Consider the following 8,728-nt stretch of genomic DNA (forward strand, 5'->3'; position numbering starts at 1 on the left):
TACTCACTGAATGACCCTCGTAAGTAAGAAAAAAATTCCATCTTTCGCAACTGAATGTAATATGTGCGTGTTCCAAACATGTTTCGCATATTATAGGCAAAACATTTTTGGTACATACAACTAAAATGTTCAGTTGCAAAAGACAGAATTTTTTCTTCTCTGTACACTGAAGTGACAAAAGTCATGGGATAGCAATATACCTATATGCAGATGGCAGTAATATCGCTTACACAAGGGGTTGGGTTGGGTTGTTTGGGGGAAGAGACCAAACTGCGAGGTTATCGGTCTCATCGGATTAGGGAAGGACGGGGAAGGAAGTCGGCCGCGCCCTTTCAAAGGAACCATTCCGCCATTTACCCGGAGCGATTTAGGGAAATCACGGAAAACCTAAATCAGGATGGCCGGACGCGGGATTGAACCCTCGTCCTCCCGAATGCGAGTCCAGTGTACTAACCACTGCGCCACCTCGCTCGGTGATTACACAAGGTATAGAAGGGTAGCGTATTGGCGAAGAGGGCAAACCATATTTGGTACATACAAATAAAATGTTCAGTTGCAAAAGACAGAATTTTTTCTTATCTGTAGTCTGAAGTGACAAAAGCCAAGGGATAGCAATATGCCTATATGCAGATGGCGGTAATATCACTTACACAAGGTACAGAAGGGTAGCACATTGGCGAAGCTATCATTTGCAAACATACAATTAATGTGAAAAGTATCCGACATGATTATGGCCGCAGGATGGGAATTAACAGATTTTGCACGCGGAGTGGTACTTGGAGTTAGACGCAGGGAATATGTCATTTCGGAAATCGTTAGTGAATTCAATATTCCGAGATCCATAGTGTCAAGTGTGTGCCGAGATACCAAATATAAGGCATTACCTCTCACCACGGACAACGCAGTGGCCGACGGCCTCCGCTTAACAATCGAGAGCAGCGACCTTTGCGAAGAGTTGTCAGTGCTAACAGACAAGGAACACTAAGTAAAATAACCACCAAAATCAGTGTGGAACGTACGACGATCGTACCCGTTAGGAAAGTGAGGCAAAATTTGGCGTTAAGGGTCTGTCTATGACAGTAGACGATCCTCGAGAGTGACTCTGCTTTACTAACAGCAGGAAATTGCCTGCAGCGTCTCTCCTGGGCTCTTGGCCATTTTGGTTTGATCCTTAAGGCTGGAAAACCGTGACCTGGTCAGATGAGTCCCGATTTCAGTTGGTAAGAGCTGATGGTAGGGTTGGAGCGTGGCTTAGTACCCACGAAACCATGGACTCAAGGTGTCAACAAGCCACTGTGCAAGCTGGTGGTGGCTCCATAATGGCGTGGGCTGTGTTCACATTGAATGGACTGAGTCCTCTGGTGCAACTAAACTGATCACTGACCATTTTCAGCCATTTATGGACTTCATGCTGCCAAACAACGATGAAAATGTGCCATGTTACCGGTCCACAGTTGTTCGCAGTTGGTTTGATTAACATTCTTGACAATTCGAGCGAATGATATGGCCACCCATATCACCAGATATTAATCTCATCGAAGATTTGTGGGATATAATCGAGAGGTCGGTTCATACACAAAACTCTGTACAGGCAACATTTTCGCAATTATGGACGGCAATAAGGGCAGCATGGCTGAGTGTTTCTACAAAGGACTTCCAGTAAAATGATGAGTCCATGCTGCACCACGCCGGATAAAAGGAGGTCCGACACGATATTGGGGGGTATTCCATCACTTTTGTCACTTTAGTGTATGATAAAGCGTTATTGAAGTTGCTGCTGAAGAACAATGGCTGCGAGTATTAACAATGTGTCAATTTGTGTGACCTGAAAGCTTCACTCTCATCGGTTTATACCAAAAAACACGAAATTTGCGACAGTACGACAAGTAACCCGGAACTGTGTTTGATTTACAGAAATTTATGTTTCTTCTTGTCCGCCCCTCGTGGTCTCGCGGTAGCGTTCTCGCTTCCCGAGCACGGGGTCCCGGGTTCGATTCCCGGCGGGGTCACGGATTTTTCCTGCCTCGAGATGACTGTGTGTTGTTGTGTCGTCTTCATCATCATCATTCATCCCCATTACGGTCGGAGGAAGGCAACGGCAAACCACCTCCATTAGGACCTTGCCTAGTAAGGCGGTGCGGGTCTCCCGCATCGTTCCCCTACCCTCTGTAAAGAAGCATGGGACTTCATTTCCATTTTTTTCATATTTCTCCTTGGAGCAGATTATCTACAGCAATATCACTTTCTGATAGATTAAAGCTGAAACCGGTCGCGCAATAAAGAGTAAGTTGAACAGCAGCGTGAAGTGTTTTGATGTCATTTCTAAAATAAAAAGTGTGTTGTAACGACAATCGAATCCATTCTCTTACGTTCGGGCGCCAATATTATTGCCCATCTGGAACACAGGTTTGATCTCTTTGGCCACTTGAACACTCATACTGACCGCTGCAAAGCGAAAGATTTACTCTTGAGACCAGCAATAGTCTGCAGCTGAGTCATTTCCTCACGATTTCATTACTCCCAACGGTGATAGGCCAGAGATCTTAGAGCCCTTTTAAGAGTGTATATACGGACTTTGGAAAGTAGGAGAAGGGGAATGAGAGTCACAAGCAGTGAGAGCGATTTGGAGGTGCGCTGGGTTAGCTCATCTGGTATTTACACGATACACGAAATGAGCCTGATCAGAAACATACTTTTAATTTCTTAGAGAGCTGCTATGCAGTACTAAAAAAGCTCGTTCCACTAGTCAACAAAGCCTTCTCAAATTTCTATTAAGAAACCTGACACTTTTGCCACAATACAGGTAATTACGAGCTATGCAACCCCATAACATGCTGCATGCTATGAGCTTCACAACGCGAACACAAAATGTTGATGTATACATATATAAAAAAAAACGTTAAACTAGTCTGCCTTCTTCGATGAATGGTCAGTGCGTCTCACTGCCATGCAGCGGGCCTGGTTTTCGATTCCCGGCCGGGTTGGATATTTTCTCCACTTGGGGACTGAACGTCGTGTTGTCTTCATCATCGTTTCATCATCATCGACACGCAAGCCGCCCAATGTGGCGCCAGCTGAAAGGACTTGCAAGTCGGCGGCCGAAATTCCGGGGATGGGGATTCTCGGCCATCAATGCGAACGTTCATTTCATTTTTCTTTCCTTTTTTTTTCAAAACTAAAAACTGGCTTCTGCGGCAGCGGAAGTTTTGATTTAGAGGTGATTTTCTAATATCTTTGTATGTACTCACATTTGAAAAAGAATAAGTTTGGAGAGAAAGGTTTGTATCTCTGACTTCACCTAGAATAATGAATGACGTGACGTGAATATAACATAGAGTCTAGTTAGCAGTCTCCAGAGTCTAGATTTTGCGATAACTATTTGTGAAATGAGTAGCAAGAGCTTAGTCTATGTAGATGTATCCCGTCCAGTCGGAAAATACAACTAGATTCTCCAGGAGAAGGTACAACCCAAGGGCAAAATACGTCTTGATTTTTGCTGTGAGTCAGCGTTCGCCTGTTCGTATTACCATATTTCCGTTCCTTTCCTTATTGTGTAAAAGGGATGAATAAAAATACAATTTGTACATTGCCCTCTTCTAATTACGAGACGTTTAGTTATAATTACATTGAGTAGCACACATTTAAAGCAAGAAAAAAACGTAAATAAATCAGAAAGCCTTACACCGTTACCGATGATCAGAAACCGTTGCTTCGATTGACCGAAGGCTCTCCCCAGTATCGCACTTTCTTTAGCATGGACCAAACTGAGTCCGCATCTCGTGGTCGTGCGGTAGCGTTCTCGCTTCCCACGCCCGGGTTCCCAGGTTCGATTCCCGGCGGGGTCAGGGATTTTCTCTGCCTCGTGATGACTGGGTGTTGTGTGATGTCCTTAGGTTAGTTAGGTTTAAGTAGTTCTAAGTTCTGGGGGACTGATGACCATAGCTGTTAAGTCCCGTAGTGCTCAGAGCCATTTGACCAAACTGAATCATCGCTGACTGGCATTCCTTACTGGCTTAAATGGAGTGACTAACCATGGAGACAATATCCTGACTCATCAAGGAAGCAAGTATCCATGTTGTACCTCGAAATTATATTTCTAAGTGGGCTACGTCTCCATATTGTACCATCACGCACGATAACAGGCCATTCCGAACTTGTGCTAGTAAATTTCTCACAGCATCTACGGTAGCCAGCTCATTAATAGGTGCATAACTTCTTCGAGTTATGTATTCTTTACCATGTGATAATGGTTTTCTAATTTCTGTTTGGATGCAATCCAGTGTGCTATGACGGTTGGCAGTCGAAATATTTCTTGCCAGTCTAGCTCAGCCGTATTAATTTCCTGTATTTTAGACGGGAATCGAATCCAGCTTTTAAAATTATCTGTAAACAACATCGTTCACTGTTTTACATACTACTCTCGGGTCAACTGTAAAATCCTCACCCACACCAGTCTGGAATTTAGTATCTCCACCCGTTTTCTGGATGTCAAGGCTCCTCCATGCGTTTCATCACGTACTGACACAAATTCCGCAGTTAAGAAGTCAACATTTTCAAGTCTGAATCGTAACAGTTCTTTATATTCACTAAACCCTTCGACTCTGTTAACGGTTCTCATGTCTGACGCGCGGACTGACGGACAGTGCTCAAGAACCAGCATGCCCCACCACCGTCTTACGAACGACCAGATGTATCTCAGTGTGGTAACTAGGTTCTGCTCTTTGTTCACAGTTCAAATCTAGCCCGTCCGGAAAAGCTAAAACACATCTTGGCTTATTAGAATCTACAACGTTTAAGGTAAAACTTAGATTCATCTTAAAATAGTGCAAGACGTAGCGACTTCTGGTTTTTATTCACATAACTCATTCCATAAATGACGAAGAGAAATCACTAGCAACTAGGGATAACATTAATTTTAGAACAATTTACTATTATTTATCTCCTCTTATATTTGATCAGATTTTTAGCACTTCACGCTGTAGAGATATACGATTTCTTAGGGAGGTGGGTGGAATTAGACTATCCAAAATAAAGAGTCATAGACGGGATCAAAATGTATAGTGTACTAGTGACAGTTGACAAGTACCTACACAAATGTAGAATCTACCTACAACTGACAGACTACAGCAGGATTCCCGAATTATTTTAAACTGTCACTCTGTATAGACAAAAGACGTCAGATTAACAGTTAAATCATGAGTGTAACAATAGAGGCTGCGGCAGGCCTAGTGGATACTGCTTGAGGGGAGCCGGCCGGGTTGGCCGAGCGGTTCTAGGCGCTACAGTCTGGAACCGCGAGACCGCTATGGTCGCAGGTTCGAATCCTGCCTCGGGCATGGATGTGTGTGATATCCTTAGGTTAGTTCGGTTTAAGTAGTTCTAAGTTCTAGGGGACTGATGACCTCAGAAGTTGAGTCCCACAGTGCTCAGAGCCATTTGAACCATTTTGAGGGGAGAAAAACACGAACGCTTTAGAGATATGTATTTGTACACAAAACTAAAATGTCAATTCTGGGAATATTTATAGCTCTGCTGTACAGAAATTGTCTAAAAATTTTAAAAAAAGTAAATTAAAAAGTGAGGCAGACGAACTAGAAGGGAAAAGGAGGAGAAGAAACAGGAGAAAAGCTTTTTAAGATATAGCTGACAAGTGTAGGAATCTACAAAAAAACTAAAACACGAGTGTACTTTTCTAAATTGAAGAACGAAAATATAAGTGAAAAAACCTGAAGTATAAGAGATTAGCGATGGTCATAATTTTACAGGAATAATTCATGCTGATACTGGGCATTACAGCAACGAATCACCATTACAATTATATACGAATGTATTTTAAATGGGCTCCCGGTTTTTAAGGTATTTCCACTCGAAACTAAGTGCTTGAGGTTCTGTAGACATGATAGACAGTGAGAAATTTATATATTTGAAAATCTGTTACCTAATGAAGTAAATAAACCTAAAAAATTAATAAACTGCGAAGCAGATTTTCAGACTGTGTGAAAGTATTTACTATTATGTAGATACTGCATAAATAATTTCGCAGAATTCAGATACGATGACGGCGAGATTTAGAGATATCTCCATAAAGTTTTCGTTAGACAAGGCGACTGAAAGATCAGGGCAACGTCATGTCTGTACACACGCAGGAGTGAATGAGAGATTACGACGTATCCGAAAATACTAACATGCATAAAGCAAGTTCACTGCGTAGTGTTACCTGTGGCACTAACGCAGCTTCTTGACCTAGTCATTTGATGGCAACTGAAAATAGGAATGGACAACGTGTGGGCTGGCCGCTGTGGACAGACTGTGTGAGGTGCGCAGTGTTTGCAGTTCCTGTTCGCCAGACGTGTGTTTGTCCCTCAGTGAGGTGACAATTAGCCAGTCTACTGTGAGAAACGGGGGTAGCCAGTAATGCTATGTTTGGCGAAAAAGTGTAATGCCCTTTCTCGGCCATTTCGCCTGTGATGAAGCGACGTGTACAATACCAGAGTATAACGTCATTTTAGGGAAAAAATTGTTGTCGCATCTCAGTGCTCCGTTTCTTTAATCTGCATGGAATTCTCGTTTCCTCAGTACAACGTAAACACGGTTTTTCAACGGAAAAATGGTGTCTTTCCTTTGCTTTTAGTTCGCATTACTTCGACCACCTCTCCTGTATTTGCTTACTGTGTTCGTTTAGTTTACATTTCTTTGCTACATCATACACTATGTGGTCAAAAGTATACGGACACCCCCAAAACATACGTTTTTCATATTAGGTGCATTGTGCTGCCACCTGCTGCCAGGTACTCCGTATCAGCGACGTCAGTAGTCATTAGACATCGTGAGAGAACGGAATGGGGCGCTCCGCGGAACTCACGGACTTCGGACGTGGTCAGGTGATTGGATGTCACTTGTGTCATATGTTTGTACGCGAGATTTCCACACTCCTAAACATCCCTAGATCCACTGTTTCAGATGTGATAGTAAAATGGAAACGTGAAGGGACACGTACAGCACAAAAGCGTACAGGCCGACCTCGTCTGTTGACTGATAGAAACCGCCGACATTTGAAGAGGGTCGTAATGTGTAGTAGGCAGACAGCTATTCAGACCGTCACACAGGAATTTCATACCGCATCAGGATCCACTGCAAATACTATGATAGTTAGGCGGGAGATGAGAAAACTTATGAGCAGCCGTTCATAAGACACACATCACGCCGGTAAATGCTAAACGACGCCTTGCTTGGTGTAAGGAGCGTAAAGATTGGACAATTTAAAGTGGAAAAACGTTGTGTGGAGTGACGAATCACGGTACACAATGTGTCGATCCGATGGCAGGGTGTGGGTATGGCGAATACCCAGTGAACGTCATCTGCAAGCGTGTGTAGTGCCAACAGTAAAATTCGGAGGTTGTGGTGTGGTCATGTTTTTCATGGAGGGGGCTTGCACCTCTTGTTGTTTTGCGTGGCACTATCACAGCACAGGCCTACATTGATATTTTAAGCACTTTCTTGCCTCCCACTGTTGAAGAGCAATTCGGGAATGGCGATTGCATCTTTCAACATGATCTAGCACCTATTCATAATGCACGACCTGTGCCCGAGTGGTTACACGACAATAACATCCCTGTAATGGACTGGTCAGCACAGAGTCCTGACCTGAATCCTATAGAACACCTTTGGGATGTTTTGGAACGCCGACTTCATGCCAGGCCTCACCGACCGACATCGATACCTCTCCGTGAAGAATGGGCTGCCATTCCCCGAGAAACCTTTCACCACAAATGTAGCCGAACCGTAATCTATTATTTCAGTCCAGACTATGGCGCAGGCACACTCAGAGAATGGGCCTCCTGTTGATATGCTTCTAGTATGGTTTATTTTCATTTTTTCCATTGTCCACGTTTCAGTTCCGCAGTGCCAAACTGTGACGTTCTATTTTGGAGACACTTTCAATGTTAGGCCAATATTTGGTAGCAGTCGGTTTTTTTAGGGGGGGGGGGGGATAGGGAGGGGGGAAGAAGAAGAGAAGCGTCTTCTCGAGTGAAATCTGTTAGGTACAAAGTACTAGGATACTTCTTTTTCGATTTTGATTTTTAGCTATTATCCTCCTTCGTTACACTTTGCAATAAATACATAGCTTTATAAATACAGCGTCCGCGGCTCACAGTATAGTGGCTAGCGTTGCTGCCTCTCGATCACGGGGATTCGGGTTCGATTCTCGGCCTGGTTGGGGACTTTTCTACATCATCTTAAAATATATACACCATCATCATCATCATATATATATATATATACACCATACAACACGTTCTGTTCAACTATGTGGTGACTGTTATCTTCTGTTCATTTAGCAAGAAGGAAAATGTTGCCTGCGAGCAGCAGCAACGTTTTGTATTTTTCCTTGTGACTTCATCTCCGCTGCGGTTTTTTCTTTCACTTCCTTCCAAGTTTCAACATATTGCACGAGTAAATCACTTTGTCACTAGGAGGTCTGCTTTTCATTTCCTTGAAACGGTAATTAATTTTTGATTGTGAACCAGTTTTGTGTACTGTCCTTCCTTTCTCAAAATCGTTATGTTATTCTCTTAGCTAAGTTGCTTACCAGCTTTGAGTTCCCTTTCTAGAATACTTAGTGAATTCTTTTATTTCCTTCTCTCGTCTATACATTGGCATTTTCCTTCATCTGCCGTTCTTTATTATAATTGTCTAAAGTATTCTTTTTAACATACTTATCATGTTC

The sequence above is a fragment of the Schistocerca nitens genome, chromosome 5, assembly GCF_023898315.1.
Source record: "Schistocerca nitens isolate TAMUIC-IGC-003100 chromosome 5, iqSchNite1.1, whole genome shotgun sequence".
Lineage (NCBI taxonomy): Eukaryota > Metazoa > Arthropoda > Insecta > Orthoptera > Acrididae > Schistocerca > Schistocerca nitens.